Source organism: Oxyura jamaicensis, chromosome 1 (assembly GCF_011077185.1).
Source record: "Oxyura jamaicensis isolate SHBP4307 breed ruddy duck chromosome 1, BPBGC_Ojam_1.0, whole genome shotgun sequence".
Classification (NCBI taxonomy): domain Eukaryota; kingdom Metazoa; phylum Chordata; class Aves; order Anseriformes; family Anatidae; genus Oxyura; species Oxyura jamaicensis.
The window spans coordinates 89,948,707-89,970,704 of record NC_048893.1 but is presented as its reverse complement, the minus strand read 5'-3'; the positions used below and the strand labels follow the sequence as shown (position 1 = coordinate 89,970,704).

Below are 21,998 nucleotides of genomic sequence, written 5' to 3'. Positions count from 1 at the left end.
AATAGAGTGTGTGAAGTAGCCAAGAGATGTCATAATGATCTTAACATATTGTGAAATAAGCTAGCAGTTACAAAAATAGTTCTGGATTTGTCAGACTTTCCACGTCATGGCAAAAGTTGCTGCTTTAACATTTCTCTGACCAACTCACAGTACTGATTGCCCCATAACATTCTCACTTCAGATTGAATGAAGATAGGTACTGTGCTTCATGTAATGGAAAGTTCTCTACTCTTATCTCCAGGCTAAATGCCTGATTTACTGGATTTTACAGCAAAGATGACAGATTTTTGGTGACTCCTTGCAGTATAGAAGTATATGAGTAGTACCGAGGTATCCATCTGAAATTTCTGAAAGTTTTCATGATGATGGCCTGCAGGATATGTAAACTCAATCACTTTTAAAAGCAAACCTGAACAGATGTCTTTTGGATGTAATCTTCAAAAACTGCTCTGTGCATACAGAGCTCATGTTTTGTTGTAGATCCAGAAAGTTGCCTCCTTCACAGTGTCCTTCCTTCCAGTGCCTAACTTGGCAAAGAACTATTATATGGGGAAATGGATGTATTACACACCTTGAGGAAATAAATATGTGTGAACTAGGTAATATGTTCTCTGCATAGGGAGGGAAGGCCTTGGTGAGTCCTGCCCATTTTAGGGCTAAACTGAACATCGTAACCAGTGTTGATCAGCAAGTTGCATTTGAGGTGTACAGTTACAAAGGAAATAACTGGTAGAAACTATCAGAAAAGGTTTGACTAGCTTAAAAGGTTTGACTAGCTTAAAAGTTCTGCTGTAATTGATATTTCATTATCACTTTAATTTTTGTCATTTTTCTTGAATGTTTGTGTATTCATTAAATTTTAACCATCTTACAGTAGTTTTCAGTGCATTATCTAATTATTTTATGCTTTCAGTGTTGGTGGTTTTCACTGATGTCTTGCTAAGTATTGAGGCAACAGGATTTCCTCTTCTTTTCCATAGATAGATTATTATTATTGCTAACTCTCACCATTAGCCTGAAGTTTTTACTGTCTTGACTTAATTTAAAAAGGAGTAGACTCAGCACTATTATGTGGAAAACACGAAATCAATTAACTACAGTTAATGCATAATAAATAATGTTGAGTGATGATAGTATTGTGACTAATTTTTTTCTTGATCTTTAATGCCTCAAAACTGGCAAATGCACACCATTTAAAAACCTGTAACAATGGGTGGTGAAGTTTCTGATACTCAGAACATTGCTTCAGGAAGCTATGAACGTGGTTGTACAGATGAAAGTCAGGTTTGAGGTTGATCTGTCTTCCTTCAGTCTCATGCTTGTATATATCATTTGGAAGGAAAAAAAAACAAGCACAAACTGTATGAAGTAGTCTTAGAAGCCTCCTTGTCCTGAAAATCTTCCTTCTTAACCTAAGCTTCCTTCATTCATTTTTTCAGTCAAATTTTGGATAAACAGAAAAATCTCAGAATAAGCACTTACACATATTGGAAGCTCTCTAATTATAATAAAAAGAGTTTAGTGATCTAGCTGAAAATAAATAGTCTGCTTGTGATAGGATTTATAAATGTTTTGTGTGTGGTTCACCTATGAAACAGTTTATTTGCAAAATAACAAAATACACACAAACACAGACAAGGAAGTTCAGCCATGTCAAGGCAATATTGCTGTAAAGTAGAAAGAAGTTAACCTGTTTCAATGGTGAGTGTATGCCAATCATAACTCTCTTTGTCTTCTCTGTCCTCTCCTTGCTGCTCCAGCCTCCTCCTACATTCATAGATGTGCATGAGCCAGGAGCTGATGTTGTGTTACATCTCTGCAAAAAGAGTATCATTCCAGTAGTTGCTACTATTTGGCTTGTATTGCTACAGCAGTGTCAGTTTTTGTTTAAGCAGTAGCATCAGTCCTTTGATAGCTTTACTTGAGTCACAGAATTGAGTTAATTAACCTAACTGGGACTACTTATTTCACAGATTTAATTAGATGTAGACTGTGGAATTATATATTCTGTACAGTCTTTCAAATTTAATTTCTCATCTAATTAGGCTAAAATGGGAGCAAAGACCTTCAATATGGAATATTTGCATAGAATAATACCTAGAAATGTTGAAGTAATTTTAATCATTAAATCTTTCCTTGCAATAAGAATTGCATTTTTAGAGATGGTGTATTGCTAGGATTTCATAAGCACTTAATATTTCTAAAAATTCATTAGGACAAATTATTAAGTATTTGTAAATATGTATTTGCACTTAAATAGTACACAGAAGGAAAAACGTGTTTGGAAATTGTTTAGACACAAATCAATAAAGCTTAGAAGTTCTGGGTGAGAATCGTTATATCAGGATGTGAAACAGCTGTGGCCTTCTTTGGAAGGTCGCTTTTGATGCTATGTTTACTATAATATGTAGGCAATACTAGGTCAATAGTGCACATTATAGTCAATAGTATATATTATAATAAAGTTCTATCTAATCTAATGCAACTACTGTGCAAATTCACGGCTGTAAAAACTTTTCATAGACACCCTAAACTTCAGATATGGCTGAATGTCCCAAATGTTTTTTCAAGTGAGCTGTTATTCTCAGGGCTCTGAAGAGTGATTAAAATAAATAAATAAATGATATGCTTTGCATGTGCTTATATTTGTTTACATGATATATAGTGTACTCTTTCTGATTGTGTGCTGTCTACTGTTTCGTAGTGGTAACTAATCAGTATTTTAAAAGCAAAACTGAGGGATGTTCCTTCTTGTGTTCAGAGGTTTTGTTATTATGTGACTGAAACTGTGGACATTTGTGACAGTGTAGTCGTTGAGTTCTTGGTCACTGCACTGGAACGAAGAAATAACCTTAGGGCAGTGATTTGAACTGCTGAGAACGAAAACCAATTAATACAGCAGAGCCGCACAGAGAAAGGAAAGATTCAAAGCAATTTTACTCTCCAAACTGTACAGCTGTATTGCTAGCAAGAGATAAAATAATGGAAAATGTTTTTTAAAAAATACACAAAACAAAAAAATCAAAATATTGACACAGAGATGGAGATTATCTCATTAGAAAACAGTTTGAACAAAAACAATTTAATTAAACTGATAAACTGTTCTACCTTATGTGTAACTTTTCCCCATGCCCTTCCTGGTGTATATTAGTGCCTTATCTGTTTGCCAAGCCCTTTCTGTCAGATTGTGTAATCCCAGCTCGTCCTGGTGGGTGAGGGTTCTATAAACTAATTCCGTCATTATCTGCTTCTTGGTTGCAAAATACAGCCTTTAATTTGTCACACAAATAATTTCCCTTCTTTTCTCTTTCCCCTTACTTAGTGACTGTTAAGCTGCACAGCAGGGTGGCGAAAAATCACTATGTAACTTATGGGGATTTAATTAACTGGCTCTGATTCTGCTACTTTGCACTCCAGCAAAGTGGCAGGATTATTGTCCTGCTGAAGGGAAGCTCTATAATATTTTGATTGAACTTCTATTTTTTTTTTTTTATATATGTTATGTGGCAGTTATAATTGAATGAGAAATGATCCGGCTGTGTGTTGGCAAACGCAGTTAGTACATGCCTTGCTCAGGAGCGACTGTGCACTGATACAATAGACTTGTTATTTTTCTCTAATGCTACAGTAGAAGGCAGAACATAGTAGCGTGGGTAACTTGTGGTCTGTCATTCCCATCTCAGTTTCTTGTCAGTCCACGCTGAGGAGGAGGGAACGGGGTCTTGGCCTTATTTTTGCAGCATCTGTAGAGAACATAAATGCGTAGGGCAGAAAAGCTTCAAAACTTCCTTTGGTAATGGTCCTTGGGTAGGTGGGCTTTCTTGTCTTCGCTTTTCTTTACTACTTTCTATATGAACTCAAGCCAAGCCACAAAGCCATGCTTGGGCTTTCTGCCCATTTCAGGCTTTAGTTTACCAATGTTAAATTTAAAGAAGTGTTGTGGATGCAAAACAGATTGCGCTCTATAATATACATGCCTACAGCATAAGTAGAATGGGCAAGTGAAAATGCATAAAACACATTTTAAAAAACCTGAAATCAGAAGTTTAAATTTTTATCTAAATTGACAGGTGAAGCTATGAAGAACAGGTTCAGCTTATTGAAGAATTTGAAGAGGTTTAAGCAAATAAGTGGGGAAGAATCTAAGTTACTTGAGTGACGCGTGCATACTTTTAGTGCTGGAATTTGATCATTTAGTATCTCATCAGTTCAGAAAGCTCATATGTGTTACTAACAAAATGCTTCGCTTAGATTTCTACGGCCCTTTCTCAGTCTTTGTGAGCATCAGGCATGCCCTGAATGTGAGAGCGAAAGATCAGCTCTGTCGAGAGAGACATTTATTGCAAATCAACAATACATGGGACAACAATAATTTGCATTTGCTCCTGCTCCAGCTCCTCACCCCACACTCCCCCGTATTTCTCTTTCTCGGGTTGTTTTGGAGGTAGTTTGGCTTTCAGGTAGCTTGGCTTTCAGTGTTTTGGAGGTAGCTTGGCTTTCATTCCATCTTTTGCAGGTACCAATGTGGTATCTTCAGCACAGCAATTCTCTCTGTATCCTTCCTTTGAGTTCCTTTTTTGAAAGCTCCTTTATCGTGAGAGTAATTGATCTGTATTGTAGTATTGTTACTTCCTACTTGTTTGAAAATGTATTTGTCTTATAGCCTTCATTTCAGGAGGCATAATGAGTACAAGTTTTAAACAGATACGGGCAATTTGTAAACATATGAGAATTTTCCTCTAGCCAATGGCATTTGCTCTTTCTGTGGTCATTCACCATTTTTCTGAAATGTTTTCTTGGACTCCTCAAGATTTGACATTTTCTGGTGTTGCATTGCAGGATGATTAAGAACTAGCAGATTCCTTTCACAGTTCTACAAAAGAGAAGGGAAACTGCTGTTCAGTATTTCACGATTTTAAGAACAAAGGGCCTTGGACTAGTCTGTAAGGCTGAAGAGAGATTTTCATCAAGACACAGGAAGGAAATTATTTCCTGCATCTCATCTTGGCAAATTCTCTTTTTATTGATTGTTCATATTGTTCTGTCATATCTCCAGTTCCTGAAATGTGTTGAAGCAAGAGTTTGCATGAAAAATAAACCAGTAGACTTTACTCCTGCTGCTGTGGTGGCTCTCTGTAGAGTTCTTTGGTGCCTACGTCCCTTCTGTCTTGCCTGATACACTGAATAAAATCACCATAGCCCTGGTAGACTTCAGCTTCTCTGAACATGAATGTTTCTGAGGATTTTCCCCCCCCCCCCCAAGATGTTAACCTGCGTGACTTTTAAGTAACCTCATATACTGGATCTTGTAAATGGGCTCTGAAATGCACAGATCTTACTTCATTTTTTTAAGGTGTTTTACTATCCATTTTGTTAATAAGTTAAACTACCTACATTATCTTGAGTGTAGCAAAAATAGACTGTAGAAAAATAGTAACTGTTAAACTTTTGATTCTTTATTTGAAAAGTCAGGTCAGAATTAGATTGATAGATTAATGTTTTTTCACTTAAAAACAAACAAACAAAAAAAACTCAATTTAAAGACCAGTCTCAGTAAGTCTCAGTAAGTTTTAATTTTAGTCAATAATTTAGAAAATTGCAAATGCCGTTGGTCAAAGTTCAATGGTATACACTACTGTCTATAGGTAGAAAAAAAGAGATGTTTGCCTACCTTAACTTCCTTGGTTTTCTGTACAGTTGTCCAGTATCTTGTTTTACTTTTAACAGAAATACTTGTGTGCCCTCTAAGTAAGAAATAGATGCTAAGGCTCAGTTTTTCATTTTATATTTTAACAAACTTAGCCTTGGAATGATGACAAAAGAAGTGATTCAGTATTTTAAGTGGTAACCTCGTATTAAGGAAAAAAAAAAAAAAAACAAAAGAGCATATGAAGCAATTTCTGTAAGGTAAAGAATTTCCTAACTAAAATGTCAGCTATGAGAAGTCAACAGGAAGCTGATTTGCAGTGGAAAAATGTCTGCACTGGTAGTGGTTGTGATTTTTTTTCTTTACTCTTCTACTTCTCCTCCCCCACTCCTCCACTCATCCTTGCCACTTTCTTAAGAATACTGTAAATTACAAATAATTGTTACATGTTTTTAAAGCAGCTAAATGAGACTCTCAACTCTTTAGGGTTGGATGGAACTTAAAAGGTCGCCTTGTACAAATCATGTACGATAGTACTTTACTTTTTATATTATAAGAATGTACAAAATATTCATCTCTAAGTGCTCCATCTCCTGTTGAAAACAAAATGACTTGCTAACCAATTATCAGCTTTGGAGGTGAAATTTATGCTTATTAAAGTAAAATTGAATAAAACTTCTTTTGTGTGGTGTATGATAACCTGTTATGACCCTCCAAAATGATTCTGTTCCTGATGATGATTTTATTCCTGTTCAGGGATGAAAATTACAGAAAGAGAGGCTTGTAAACTTTTGTTCATGTCAGGTGAAGGAAGGAGGAGTGAGATGAGTGGTGAGCTTTTTGGCTTTGCTCCTTTTGTTTTGTTTCCAGCCAGGAGAGGAAGACAGTGGGAAATGATATACAAATGAGGACTGCATTTTCAGTACCTCTGTTTCAATGGTGAAATAAATCCCCAAGCAGCTTTCCATTTATTGTGTGTTTTTTTTTTTTTTTTCTTTTTTTTCTTCAGACTTTGTTTCTAGTTGAATTACATCCTATCCAAAATTTCATAACCATCATACTTTCAGTTAGATGAGTGTTCCTAGTCACTTTGTCCCCACTCTCTGCTCTTTTTGAAAAATAAATGCAGTAACTGTTCTCAGCATCTCACTGCTTAGTGAAGGTGGACTCTGGAATTTTTCTGGAATTTGCTCTGTAACTGTTCAAACTTATTAACGTAAGAAAAACTCTAACTCCTTCCAGAATCAGCATGTAAATGACCCACCTGCAGATGCACGAGAATACATACATAATGCTAGAGGAACTAGTTCTGGTTTATGAAATCAAGAAAAAGACAACTAGGTATTTTTTGCTACAGCTTTAACAATCCAAAGAGTAAAAAATACGGTACAGTAGTTGACCACTATATAGCTGTAAAAGTGAATCATAGGCAAAGATTATGACTTAGTGCAAGAGTCAGAGGGATGCCCTTTTTCTTTAGAGGATTTGCAGATAGATATCTGCTTTCTGTAACTCTCCAAAAACATTTAAAGCACAATACTGCTTTTGACACCTAAGAAATATGTACACAGAGTAGGTAACATCATTTAGACTGGCCAATTAGCGTTTGCAAGCCTTTCTTCTCCATTACTTCAAGTAGTTGTTTGCATACATCCAAAGTGGTTTCTGCTGGCTATTTTCATTTGCCACTTTGATTTGGCAGTGTTTCACTTGAACTGGATACAAAGCAATTAAGCACCAGACATCTGACTTAGCTGCTAGAAAATGCACTCAATTATTTCCCTTAAAAAGAAAAAAAATCTGTTTCTCAGTAAGTTTTATAAGGCAAGAGCACATCAGTGATTTTAAGTTGAGAGAAAAAAATTATCCCAAATAGAGAATTTTACTGAAAAGTCTTTCATGTATGAAAAAATGCTTTTAAACGCAGAGAACTTGCACAAACCTGCACTGATTCCTGTAGCTCTAACTAAGCATGTGTAAAATTTTCCATTAGGTACCTCTGTTTTGAGAGATTGTGCAACTTGGTATTAATATTGCAAGGCAAAACAGTTTGGTCATATTTTAGCTGAAAAAGAAGTATAAAAGGGAAAATTTAAGCTGGTGTTCTGATGTTCTTACATGAAAACAAAACAGACAAAACAAAAACCACGACCACCACCTAAAACAAACAAACATTTATTCTTGTGAAGAGCTGTAGTTGGGCTACTAACTCCTTCCCTAACCTCTCCTGAAATTCTGCTGGTAGAAGGTTAGGAAGGGAAGGAAAAGAAAAGTTGTGAATTGGATGGAGAAGCTAAGCCATACTTCCCTTGACCCTTTTGCAGAGTCACCTTGTCCAGCTGTGTGACAGACAGCATGGCTATGGGGAGGGATAGCACTGGACTCTCAGCACATACCAAGAGAAGGGAGTGGTGTGCGTGAGGAAATTCAACGCAGCTCTTACTTTGGGAGGTTATTTGTTTTTGTTACTTTCAGGAGATAGATTTTCCCTTTTAGTTTCGTTTGGGCCAAAATCTGATTTTATGATGTGAGAGAATTCAGTTAAACAAAGTAAGGGAAAAATTCCACAATTTAAAAACAGGAGGAGGATCTTCTGTTTTTTTCTACCAAGTGGTGTCTACAAATTTTGGATAGCAAAAGAATTAAAAATGACAATTCCTTGTAAGGTTGTTTACCTCTTACGTGTAATCTTCCTGTATGTGGCATTGTTCATTAATATTTTGGTAATGTTCATTTAATTAAAATATTGGGTTCAGATGTAAATAATACATACAATTTTTAAAGTACAGGCAAAGGAGATTTTTTTTTCTTGCAATCTGTCATGTTTGTATATTTAAAAATACAATATAGCACCTTTCCTGCAAAAACAATGGGATTATTGGATATTCAAGTGGACTTCATGAAGTTTGACATTTCTCCCTTTTTAGGCTAGGAACTGGACTGTCTCGATTCAGAGCAAGATTTAATGCCTTATAAATCCTAGAATGTTTCAACCTTTATCAAAACCTGCTGTTTTCCTTCTGGTTTTGATATTTGCATGCAGAACATCTGATTAGATAAAAACTACAGATGTAATTGTATTTATAGTTTTGTATATTTGTGTCGTAGTTACATTCTGAGATAATGCAGTGTTTTCAACAGATGCTAAAATAGGTTTGTGCTTTTGAGAGTGAATGTTCTTTTTTTTTTTTTTTTTACCACTAAAATTTGTGATACATTTTTGTTTCTTTCCCTCTATTTAAAATATGAGCTGTTCTTCCCTTAGTTGTTTCTAGCTTTTAGTGTCCTTAGTTGCTGATATTCACAAGTGAACTTTTTTTAACAGTAACAGTTAGAGAAATTGAGGTCGAATCACCATTTTTTATTTTTTATTTTTGTAGCTTGAATGTCTCTAGGCTTCCTTTTTAATTAATCGGGGACATATGCATACATATGCTGAGGCTCACTGCTGTCTGTGAAGCTTAAGTCCATGAAGTTCCTAAGGTCAACACCTAGGCACTTCGCTAAGTTAGATCCCTTGTTACCAATTCCTCTTAGATGTAATTTCTACATTCATGGGCATTTTTAGTGTCTGTGAATAAAGTAGGCCAACACTGTGTGATCTTCAGGGGAAACAACCCAGATATCTAGCAGAACATGTCGTTCTCTCAAGACAGGGAGGTCAGGCCCTTATGCCCTGCTGGGGATAGTCCTTCACAGAATTTGTCACCCGTGTGGCACCTCGGTATTGCTTGGCAGAGGCTAATTGGCCTGGCCAAGAGTCATGCCAAGGCAACTGGGAGAAGGTCATCTGTAGGGTCTATAGGTTAGGGCGCTCATGCTCTGGCCCTGTTGCCTAATATATACAGTCATTGTGACCAGGGCCATTGAACACTTGTTAAAAATGTCTTTATTACTTTCTCCCCCTTTTCCTAAGATCAAGGAATGAAACTTCAGTCATACATACTCTGTGGGGTATAGCAAAACTCTGTTCAAACAATTCATTTTAACACCTTGCTTAAATGAAATCCACTCAACCTAGTGTGACATGATGTATGACAGAGGCTCACTAACTCCTGAGCTATTTACATAATAATAGCCTTTTGTGAAAAGAAAGGAGCAAAGGCTCTCTGTGCAAACTTTAGAGCTTCTGTGGAGCTGGTTGTTCTCCCACTGCGTGGAGTGCTTGCTAGTAGTCTCTGGCAGTGGTAGAACCAGGTGCCTGATCCTGACTTTTCTTTGAGATACTTTGGAAGCACAGAGCACTAGAATTTACTTTAGTACAAGGGAAGGCTTTTCATTCCGGAGCGGGTAAAAAGTGTAATCTGACACAAGGTATGTAAACGTATTTACTACTGGCGTCCGTAACAACTCTTAAGAATTTTTAGTTGCAATTATGAATGTGAAAGGAAAGTGTGGGAGTGGGGCAACACTCAGAAACTATTTGGGCCCTAGATGCTGAACAAACAAATGCCCTGATGTTTTTTTTTTTTTTTTTTTTTTTTTTTTTTTTTTTTTTTTTTTTTTTTATGGTGTTGGAAAGGAAGTGGTCTACTGTCATCTTCAGTGAAAATGGGCCTTGCAGAGCTGCCAATTAGATATGTATTTATAATATATATCAACACTCTCTGATACCAAAAGGCCTACCAAAAATAACTTGTTTCTTGGTTATCTAGATAGCTGATACTTAACTCACTCTTTCCTACTTATAGCTGAAAAATATGTTTCAAGCCAACTGAATAAACAGATTTTTTTTTTTTTTTTTTTCCGGTCAGAAGGAATGGCAAGGAGATTGATTTGATTTTCAGGCCCTTTTCTAACTGTTCTTTTCAGAGGATATTGAAAGAATCCACTGAATCTTTGGAATGTTTGCTGTTGGCTTTTGTTGTCTATCTATCAGTACTACACCAGAGCAAGCCATCTGTATGGAGACATCTACTTAGAATCAAAATTTTCTTCCATGCTTTTGGCTTTCCTGTCACTATGTTTAGAGGAACCTTGCTATTCTATCAGTTGATTATAACGGAAGATAATAATTAAAAGAGTCAGTATTTAAGGATTAGTAATTAGGATAAGGCTTTATTATTGTCGTCAGAAGACAGGTAGTAAACTCTGGAGTAATACTTCTTTCTACCTTTTATTTTTAATCCATGTTTTGTAAGATTTATACAGTGGGGCTAGGTTTCAGTAGGTAGTGCTGGATGCTGTGGGCTGTAGCCACTCATGAGAAGGGGATTTCTGTTTTTGTTTGAATCTAGTATGGCTTTGCTGGTCTTAAATGTGTTTTATTTATCTATTTTTCTGTTAGTCATGGGTTCTTCAGCGGGTCTTGCGTTATAAATTTCCAAGAACAAGTGAGCTAGGTGGAATTTAGGGCATCTGAGCATAGTATCAGATTTACAGTGGGATGAACTTTGTTTTCAGCCAAGGCTTGTTTACAGCAGAATCCATTGAGTTCCGTGAATTGACTGTGAAATTACTTCAGGACAACTTGAAAACAAGCTTAAGTTTCCCATGTACAAATGGAAGGGATGTTTTTATTGAATGCTTCCAGGATCCCCCCCCAGCCGTGATGTTAAAAATAACCATTGTAAGTATGTAAATACCCATTGTAGAGGTTTGTCTCTGGACTGCATGAGGAAGAAATGAAGGTATGTGGTCATGGCATTAAACATGTTGGCTCTGAGTCACTGGGAAGCTGCACCTGTGCACTGGCTTGCAGCTGTACGAAGTTGGAATTGGTGATGCTTTACACTGGTTTGTGCTTAATTTGCACAGGTGCAAGTGTGGAAAGCCTCACATCATGTACTTAAATCCCTGGCCTGCAGCGAGATGTCTGTGACCTCCCAGCACCTGCTCAGAGAGTCACACCTGTTGCGGAGAGATCCTCTGCGATGTTAATAGTCTCTGCTTGGACTGATGAAACTTTCTAGTTGGGGACTAAACTTTCTTCTGCAAGAAAATAAATTGCTCTCTTGAACACAGTCCTATGACTTTGTCTGCACTCCAAGTTTTCATGAAGTGAGCTGGGAGTTTAGATTAGCTATGATTTATTTAGCGTTGCTCCAAAAGGAGGTATGTTGTCCAAGTGGCTTTTTGCTTAAATCTCTTATTAAAAACATGTAAGTAAAGCTGGAGTAGACTGTTCGGAACTAGATACTTGGAAAACACTTTCTCATTTTCACAGTTGTGATTCTTTGAATAAATATTGCAAATCGAAACTGCTGCTTGGCACAGTCTCAATTCAAAATTACTTACATTGTTCGTAAGATATGCTAAGGGCTTGCTTTTGGAAGTCAATGACTTTCATGTTCTCCAAGAGGGTTATGTACAGCTGCTTTAAGATCCTGTTGATCAACTGCTTCGTGTTAACAGTGCATTTTTTGCTAGTATTGCTGGAGTCCTTGCAGCACGGCTGTAGAAAGACCAAGAAATGGAAAAATCAAATTGAGAGCTGTTCTTTACATGCTTGTAAGTTTTGACTGAATACTTATCTACTGAAATCAAGACTTACCCTGCCTTGTTAGTCATGTGTCTTGTGCAACTAGCAAGTGAGCCAGTTGTGAAATTAAGGTGACTAAACTTAGAGGAAAATGTGACCTATAAAGTTCCTAAGGAAAAATCAGAAGCATTTATTTTCCACTTTGCATTTCTACCTTTTTATCCTTTTTTTTTTTTTTTTTTTTTTTACCTTCTGAATAATTTTATACTACTGTGCTTTACTCCCTACCTTTCAAAAATATTTTTAATTTCTTCAAATAATTTTTCATTCTGAATTGCTTCTTATTATAGATTTTATTTTTTTCTCAAAATACCTTCTCTAGATGCCTTTTCATTTTTACTAATATTACTGATGGCAAAATAAAAGTTTCATCTGGTTGGCTAATATTGTAACATTCTGGATTTAAGCAGTGAGTCACTATGACATACCAGCTGGTCCTTTTAATCCTCTGGCCCTTTAGAGAAGTATTTGAGGATTTTGTATGTTCGGGATATTAGCGTGAAGTATGGTTCTTTCCCTTCCCAAATGTTTACTGTGATCTGGTAGGATTTAGACTGGTATGAAGGAGCGCGAGTGCAACACACTGCATGTTTCATGTTTTGCTTCAGACTTTTCCATGGACAAGCATTTTGTAAGAGAAGGCTGTATGTCAGATACTATTTTATCTTCTATCCTAAAGAAGGGGTTATCCCTTGTGGAGCTGTGGAATGTGGCTTGGTGGGTGGGAAGCAAGAAACCCCAGGAAAACTATTTGGCCTTTGCCTCTTCTGTTCCCCCCTTCCTGTCTGGCTGTCACCTTTCCTCTCTCCTCTCTGGGAGCTGGAGGAAGAATTTACTTTCAGTCTTTAGGGAATAGGAGGAGTGAAGAAGTACTGTGGGACTTCTGGTGGAAACTGGTGTACAGGGCCTCTCTGTTTTTCTGGGAAGAAGTTTTAATTTTGAAAGCTGGCCAGTGACAGGACGGGCTGTGCAGGGATGAGGAGGACAAAAAGCTCTCTCCAGAATATTGCCTTTTTGCTGATACTGACTGAGATGTTAAAGTTGACTGCACAAGCTTCTTTAGAGTATTTACTGACAGCTGCAATATTTCCTATTTTGTTAATGTGTTTTTTTCTCAGTCTCTTTAGCAGATAGAGATCACCAATAGCTGTTGATCACAAGTATTTGTTATAATAATTCAGATATGGCTTATAGCTGCGATAGCATTTCTGTCAGCCAGTTCATGTCAGATACCGCTTATACAGGATGAAAATTGCTTGTATGAGCGAAAGTGGTTTCTAACACCAAACATACCACATCAAGTAGAGTTCTGTCACAAACGTTTTGAACCTTGCCAAACCTCAGCGGGCCATCTGCCATGCTAGCCAGTGGTCTGAGTTTTCCAAAGATGGAAGGAACGTGCTTTCATATTTGATTGCTCTTTCCCTACTCTTCATAAACAGTCATCCTATTATTCATAATATAAAACTTCGGAAATTAATGTTCCTTTCCCCAAGGTGCCTGTCTGAGGATGAGAAGTGGGGATATGCTTTCGACTGTTTTGTTTTTGTTTGTTTGGTTGGTTGTTTTTTTAGCCCAGTGGTTCTTTATAATATATGCTTGTTCTGTGACAGTTTTTTTTTGGGGGGGGTGTCCTTTTTTGTTTGTTTTTAAATTATTAATGTTATTTTTAAATTTAGCTACAATATTCAAGTAACTAGAGAAAGTGAAACATTGGGTCCACAAACTAAAGAAGATACAAAGAATTTGTCAGATGATACAGTGTAGTGATTTTAAGATGATTCATGAAAAACGACTGTTTAGAAACTTACAGCTGGATTTTTTAGTATCCAGAGGATTATTTTTTTTCCATTTCAACTTGTGATGTGAATTGTGTGTCAGCTGTTTTCTTTGTTTTTACTAGCCTCGCTAGCAAGAGCAGGAATGCTTGGGTGTTTGATGGAAAAATACTATTGTCCTTAGTTTTATGTTCTTCTTTCAAAGCAATTTGTTTTGAGAGGCTGGTTGATAGTTCCAAGAGTCCATAATCACAGAAAGTGTTTACTTTTGCAAGCAGCAAAGTAAACTTCATTGCTAGGCAGAACTGCACAAGTTTTTAGTCTCAGGGGAGTAAAAATCGGGTGTGACTCTTCGAACTTCCATGCTTTTAAGAAGTATTTTAAGTGGAAGGAATTTGAGTTTATCTTATTTCCAGTTGTGATCACATTCATGTGTATTGCTTCAATAGCCTGTGTGTGGTGAGATTTAGCTATGGGTAGCACTTAGAGGTTTTTGTGTTGCTGGCCAGTTTTGATGCTTTCACTCCATGGTACAGTAACCTGTTCTCATACGCTCTGGACTCGTGTCCTCTCTGAGCCTCTTGATTTAATTTTTAGAACTCTGTCTTGCTTGGCTCTCACCATTAACATTGATTATCTTCAAAGATGTCTATGATTCAACTTGGCCATCAGCTCTCTTAACACTGCTCACTTCCCCCGTGTCAGCAAGTGCCCAGCTAGGTTCTTGTTGCACCTGCCAGTTTAAAGCACAGCACAGCGCTCTGCTCCTGCCTGACACTGGTACCTGTCCGGATCTCTGCCTAATGCCGTGTTGGACCTCTGCCTGCCCTTCCTTATGCTGAACCTTGCCAGGCCACCCTCCTAGTGGAGCATGCAGCCACACTCACAACATGGTCTGTGTTTTAGGTAACTTGTAAATTTGGGGTGTGTAAAAGAACGATTAAGAAGTTTCCATTGTCCAAGACATACAAAATTATTCTGAGTTATCAGGCATAACAGTTTTGTGCAATCACCTTGTACGAGAAGTGAAGTGAGCTTTAGAACATAGAGTACCATACCAGACAGACCCTTAATCCGAATCATTGTGGTCATTCTTGATTTCCACAATGACCGTCAGCAGACACCTAAGGAAGAATATATGGGGCAAAAGTCGTACCATACTACGTTTCCCTGATAGTCTTTTAGCATCTGGCCATTTTTAGCTCAAGGGATTTCCTGATCCAGCTGTGCTTGTCTACTCTACTAACCTTCTGTGAAGCTGCTCTTCCTGGTTATTTTCTCATCTCTCAAGCCTGTTTAAAGTTGCCTTCACAGTGTCCTTAAGCAACAACTTGTGTGGATAAGTGTTTTTTTTTTTTTTTTTTTTTGAGCTTGCTTCTATCCCTCTTCCTTATGCCACTCTCAATTTGGAGGCCTCTGTCATAATTTGTCCGTGGTTCCCTGTCCAAGCTGAAGAGATCCAGTTCACCCAGTTCCTCCTAAATTTGAAGCCTTTGATAATCTTTGTGGTCTATTGATGCATCTCTTCCAGCTCTAATACATCTGTCTTGATAAGAGGTGTCTGTGATTTTACGTGGTGGCATAATTATGTTTTCTGTTGTGTTCTCTGTTCCTTCTCTGATAATTGATAGTTTGATTTCCTTCTTTATTGTTTGTAAGCAATGAGTTGATACTGTCATGAAATTACCTATCATAATCCAAAGTCTTGCTTCTGACTGGTAACGGTGGTAATGGTCAGCTCAGTCTGCCTTTTTTTTTTTTTTTTTTTTTAATCAGGTTGAGATTATTTTTCAGTACATCATTTTGCCTTCTCGTGGATTGAACTTTCTCTGACTTTGTTGTGCGGTCACTCCACAGCTGTTAGAAGTTAGCTGTCAGCCTGATAGCCTTTGAATAGCTGTGTGTAATTAGCCAACTTTGTCACCTCACTGCTCACTGTTTTCCCATGAATGTGCTGAATGGAGCAGATCTCTGTATAGCTCAGCTGGTACTTCCCTCCAGTTCAAGCACAGACCCTTAATGCTTACCCTGTGCTTCCCGTTTTTATGACCCAATAATTTATTCATGCAAGGACCTTCCCTCTTAGGCCAGGGCTATGTAGTTTTCTTTAAAACCTTTGACTGTGGCCCATGTTGAAGTGGCCACGTACAAAAATACCACCACTGTCTGAAAGCACTGGGGAATGACTCATGTTTAGAAACGTAGTCATTAATATAAAATAAGCTTATTAAGGTTGAAAGGGGAAAACGGATAGTAAGCATTGGTTTTAGTAAGATAGTAAGATTGGTTTTTCATTCCTTGCTGTTGTGTACAGATAGAGCTCCTAACATAACCAGGCGTATCTGGATTCAGATGGTTTAAGGATGCTCCTGATGTGCAAGAGGATTGATGGGTTCAGGGTATACATGAAAGTGAAGAGGGCAGATAAGTGTTGCTTACGGCTTTGGCCAAAGATTGTAAGTTTCTCATCTTTGAGAGAAAATCTCTTTATATTCTCCCGGTTGGAGAAACATAGTGATCGTTCTAAGACAGTTTCAGTACTTTTGTATTTTCGGTGCAGTCATATTTTGTACATTTCCATGCAGTGTGCATTAGTGTCACACTGCTTTGCTATGCAACAGATTTTTGTTAACTGATTCTTGCACACAGGCTGCATTTCAGCACTAAGTAATGTTTAAATCCTTTTCAATGAATGATTTCAAGTGGATTTGATTGAAGTACATCTGACGAAATGGGAATTTTTATTATAACTTTGATAGGAACTCAATAACATTTAGTTCTAGGAATTACTTGAGATGTAGTTTGGAGCATGATTATTATATTTCAGTGTGTAATTTAGCAACATTTTACTCTTGCTTGGACTTTCATTCTGGTAAATAACATGTATTTTAGACCATGTGAAAAACAACCCACTATGAATCATTCTGTTGCGGCAACTTGTGTGTGTAGTTTACTGGCAAATCTTTCCTGTCCAGTAAAAAAAAAAAAAGATATCTTAAAATACAGATGTATTAATACCATGATTTCTGAAAGTATGCTACCAATAGGTCATCTTAATAGGTCATCTTATGCCAGCTGTAAAATAAAGTGCATTATTTGGAAGCAAATTATTAATGCTCTAAGATCTGTGAATACTGACTACAGTAATCTCTATTTGTCTGCACATCATAAATTATACATATATGTCAAGTTCTGTTTCATGTAACAAACTACATCCCATGTAATATACTGTCTTTCTTTTCTGTATGTCAGTGAGAGAACTCATGAGTATCTTAAAAGAGTATTTCAGGTAGCAGCAAAATGACAAAACATCCCCATCAGGGTAACAGCAATAGGAGTACAAACAGAACAAAATTAATTTTATCTGAATTCCTAGAAGCCAGTGAATTGTTATTTTTCTACAATCTTCTTATTAGTGGTGAAGATGATTAGTGTATGTGTTCTTGCATACCTGTATTCAAAATTGTACAAATCAAGGAGTGGCATCATAAACAGAGGGCATGATTTCTGAAGCTTCCACATAGCTTTCCAACAGGCAGTTCTTACAATGCTTCAATGAAAGTGTCTGCCTACAGGAAATCTTACTTCAGGGCTTAAGGTAAAAATTAGTTTTGACATTTTTTTGAAGGTCTGTGAACAATATATCTACGAAGAGATAGAATTGGAGGGTTGCAGGTCTTGACTTGCACTCAGTGGGAATCATGTATGGCACAGGATGTAATGAAAACTTGTTTAAAAAAACAAATGCAGCAGTTTTGATTCTTCTATATACTCTTAATGTATGAAAGAGAATGCTAGGTTATTTTAAAACTTTGAGATCCTTTTTCTGTATCAGAATAGCTCACTTGTTAAATAACAAAGTCATGATCTCAGAAGAACTACCAGAACTAACATTATCTGTGTGATCATGGTTGGTCCCTTTGTATTTGTACATTGTTATAGTCTCTAGATAGGGTGTTGAAGGTTATTATTCCGTGGGACTGTTGCCAGGGTAGGCCCGAATGTAGGGTAGATACTCACTTAGCAAGCATCCACAGGCTGCAAGCTAGTACATGCTCGGTTCCTGTCTGCAAACGTTTCGTATGTAGGTTAGTCACCCATAGGAGCTGAGAACTTCAAATTTTGTTTTGGGCCTTCTTGGATAAGATTTCCCTCATTTTAATAATTTGGCCAAATTTGTGTAAATCCGCACTCGAGTGCTGGGACGCATATATGACCCAAAGACCGTTTCCTGTTAAATACCAAAATTGGATTTAGGTACTTAAGAATGATATATATGAATGATGCATATATGCATATTAGTTTGCAAAAACCTCTTAATGTCAGGAAAATGTATTACCAATTTTGCTTTCAGAAATGGCTGGATTGTGTTACAGTATTTCTCCAGTCATTCATCATGATGAAAAGTAAGTTCAGTAAGCCTGAAAAAGTTTTAGAATAGTGCTTAACAACCGGAAAGATTTGACTACATGAGAAACTGCACTGGTGCAGAATTGAATAGATTTTGATTTTAAAATTAAGTAATTCATATTGCCTATTGCTGAGGTTGTTCATTTCTGTGAAGTGTCTTTTTAATTTATTTCACTTTGAAAACAACATCGTCAACATCATCATTCTTTTAAGGTAAGGTAATAAAGTACGAATAGAAAGTTCCAAAAGAACAAGCCTATATTACATGTTCTTTACTATTTCTGTGTAAGAAAACAGTGTACTGCAGACAAAAAAAGCAAAACATAATCAATGATATGCTGTCCAGATAACAGGAAAACCTGCATACTGAGACATTCAGGGTGCTACATGGGCACACCTGCTCTGTTGGTATTAGCACCTCAGAACCTGTGCTATATCCTGGTGCTGCATGACAGTGATCTAGATAAAGCACAACACAGAACTAAAGCTCTTTCCTTTGCTCATGCTAGATTGCTGTCAAGCAGGTAACTGCGTAGTCAGATCAGTACCTCATTTTGACATCCCTGGCCTTTGAGCTGCTGCTGTTGACGGCAGCAGGATTTGTGCCAAGCTCAGCCTTGTATCCCTTCCAGAGTAACACAAGTTGCTTTACATGCACACGTGTTCCTTTTTGCATGCAGCTTTGCCTGGACTGGTGTGGAAATGCTTTATCTATGGCATGGGTTAACATACAATTGTAGAATGGTTTGGGTTGGCAGGGACCTTAAAGACCACCTAGTTGCAACCCCCCCCCCCCCCCCCCGCCATGGGCAGGGACACCTCCCACCAGACCAGGTTGCCCGAATGAACCAGGATGTGGTTCATTTTCTGGGCTGCAAGCGCACATTGCTGGCTCAATTCATTGTCTGCCCAGCCTGTATTTGTGCTTGTGCTCTCCAAACCAAATAATCCTCACAAGAATAGTCAGGGTAATGATTATAAGGGAAAATGTTAGCACCTGTAGATGCTATTGATTGTACTTCCAGGACACTGATAACTTGAATTATAGTCGTGACCTCACATTGCAAAGAAATGCAAAATGTTTACTGCCTTTACCAGACTGCTTATTTTTGCAAAGTGTTTGAAATATTTGAATATTTCTTCCAATTAAAGAAAGCTCTGGAAGATGGTATGTTTATTACCTCTTCTGTGTTTCATACTATTTCGCTCTTTTAAAAGTTTTTTTTTCATGTTTATATGTCCAGTTAGATAATTTTTTCAAAAAAAGGGACTTAGCTTTGTTCATGAGTGTTTCTGTAACAACCTCAGTTCTGTTCAGAGATGCAGATTTTGGCGTTACAGTTTTTGGCATTCACACTTTCAGTGTGAAATTTATAACATTGGATCTTGATAGACAAAGACATCTACAGGAGGATAGAGGAAGCAGAACAGTACTAAATCACATGTTGATATTGATGAGTGAATGAATAGTGTCAAAGCAACTGATATAAGTATCAAAAGTAAACCAACCAGTGTCCAGTTTTATTTCTTAACTTTGTACGTGTCAGATCAAGTATGTTAAATCATGGAGTTTGTCAGGATGATATAATAGCTCAATTAAAAGTTTTGGTAGTAAAATCTATTTATAATGCAATAGAATTGATACTTTACAAAGTATTTATTCTTATAAATATGCAGATCAGTTCCATTCAAATTTATTTCCATGAGTAGCATCCTCTAGAGTTCTTTTATTTTTACCTCTGTTGTCATTTTGTGTAATTCATTAAAGATAATAACTACTTATGCGAAAATGTAATCCTTGGACAGAGTTTTCCTTAAGAGATATTGGCAGGCCCAATGCCACAGTAGTTCGTAAATGAAAGATTAGAGACAATAATGAGTGAGCTTGTAGAGCCATAGATTTGGAGAAACATGGTGCATCTTCCTTCCTTTGTATTCAGTTTTCTTTACTAAATTATGTTGTGGTCGTTGTTTTTGCATAAACGGGGAAGAAAATACATAATGCAGAAGCAACAAAAGCTGATAAGCAGTTTTGAAAGACGGATTGAATTTCTCAAGAATTATCTTTCATGTTGACACCCTTCTCTGGTCTTTCAAATATGCTGGTTGAAGTGGGTATGTTTGTGTGAAATGATTTTTAAGCAAATGAAAAGGTGGAGGAAAGTTTAATGTGACGTTACCATCAGCTTTCTTTGTTTTCTGGAACATCCTTCCCTAAATCTTACCCAAAGTTTGCCATTTTTTACTTTCAGTATACGTCCTGAACAGCACAGCTGCAATAGACTTGCACAATACTCTGCTATATGTCAGAAAGTGGCTGATGAGAAAGACATGAGGAAGGGTAATGCTTTTCTACACATGACAAGCTCAGCTCCTTCAGGATTTAAGCAGTAGTTGCATACAGCTGATTTTCTTACAAGTTTATACTTGTTTGTCATGTTTAGTACATGATGAATTTAACCACTGGCTCAATATCCCCATGTTGAAGAATGGTTTTTTGTTTGTTTGTTTTTTCCTTTTTTTTTTTTTTTCCCCCCTGGGCTTTGCAGGTGAGGAAACTAAATCATAGCAAAATTCGGTCATTTGTCTACATTCCTTCTATGAGTCAGTGGCAGAAGTAGGAAATACAGCTCATGTATATTTTTAGTCCCAAGAATATTTTGTCCCAATAATAGCCCCATATACTTTGGTCTCTGAACAATACTCTGTCCTTATATAGCTTTTGAAAATAATTATTGCACAGATCCAGAGTTGAACTAATTGCCAAGTATAATGGTAGGCAGGCTTTTTCTCTGCAGGCTTATTGACAGGAACCTTCAATTTCCTTTACTTCTAAAGTGTTAAGGAGAGATCATTTGTTAAGACTAGATGACTGTGTTCCACGTCTGTAACTTTCTGAATCAGCAGCATTTTTGTTTTTTAATTCCTGTGTTTACTGTCTGAGAAAGGGGAAGTCCTGGAAGAGGAAGGGGGATAAATAAGTATGGGTTATACTTGTTTATCAAGAGTGAGCGGCTAGTTGCATGTTTCCCTTTTAGCCATGTCTCTGTGTCTTTTTGTAGATCTACTGAAATTTACGTTTTCTTGTCTTTTTTATCATTTTGAGGTGATATATCTCAAATTTAGTGCATTCCTGCCTGTGTTGCTTGTCTTTAGTTAGTGGCAGAAATATAATCTGTCAAGAACAGTTTTGGACAGCCATGATTTTCCTTGTGGTGGCAGAACACAAATAGGAAATATTTTGGAATCCTGTAGCACAAAACATAAATACTCATCTCTCAGGCAGTAAAGTGGAAGAGCTAGGTATGTTGGTCTTGACTTCCCTCTCTTGTGCCTGAATCACAGGACTATATTCCCTTAGTTCTAATTAGTAGCATGTATTTTGTAGGATCCCTGTATTTTACTGCAACTTGAGCATATGGATCAGAAATCTGTTTTAAATGCAACTAATTAGGTGAAATGAGCTCTGTACATATGCTTTGGATTTTGAAGCTTTAATATTTTGAGGGGAGGGGTGGATTTTTAAAAGTTAAAATCAACAGTTCACCTCTCGAAGGCTTTTCAAACTTTCTTTTATCTTGATTCATAAACAATTACAACTTGCGGTTTTGCCAGCTAACAGAGCTGTCTTTGTCCATGTATTCTGAGTAAGAATTCTAGAAGAATAATCTTTTATTTAGTA

General features: G+C 37.0%; 1 protein-coding gene across 3 annotated transcripts in view; it reads left to right on the top strand.

The window, feature by feature from the left end:
• Positions 1-21,998, top strand: part of CBLB (Cbl proto-oncogene B) — a 137,280-nt gene that overhangs the window by 41,342 nt on the left and 73,940 nt on the right. Inside the window, exon 1 of one of the 3 annotated variants that reach the window (XM_035315064.1) lies at positions 11,517-12,097. The exons of the other annotated variants lie outside the window; for them this stretch is intronic. The gene's annotated coding sequence lies outside the window, so the exon portion shown is untranslated. Of the gene's footprint in view, positions 1-11,516; positions 12,098-21,998 lie in introns of those variants that run through there. 3 annotated transcript variants of the gene reach the window in all.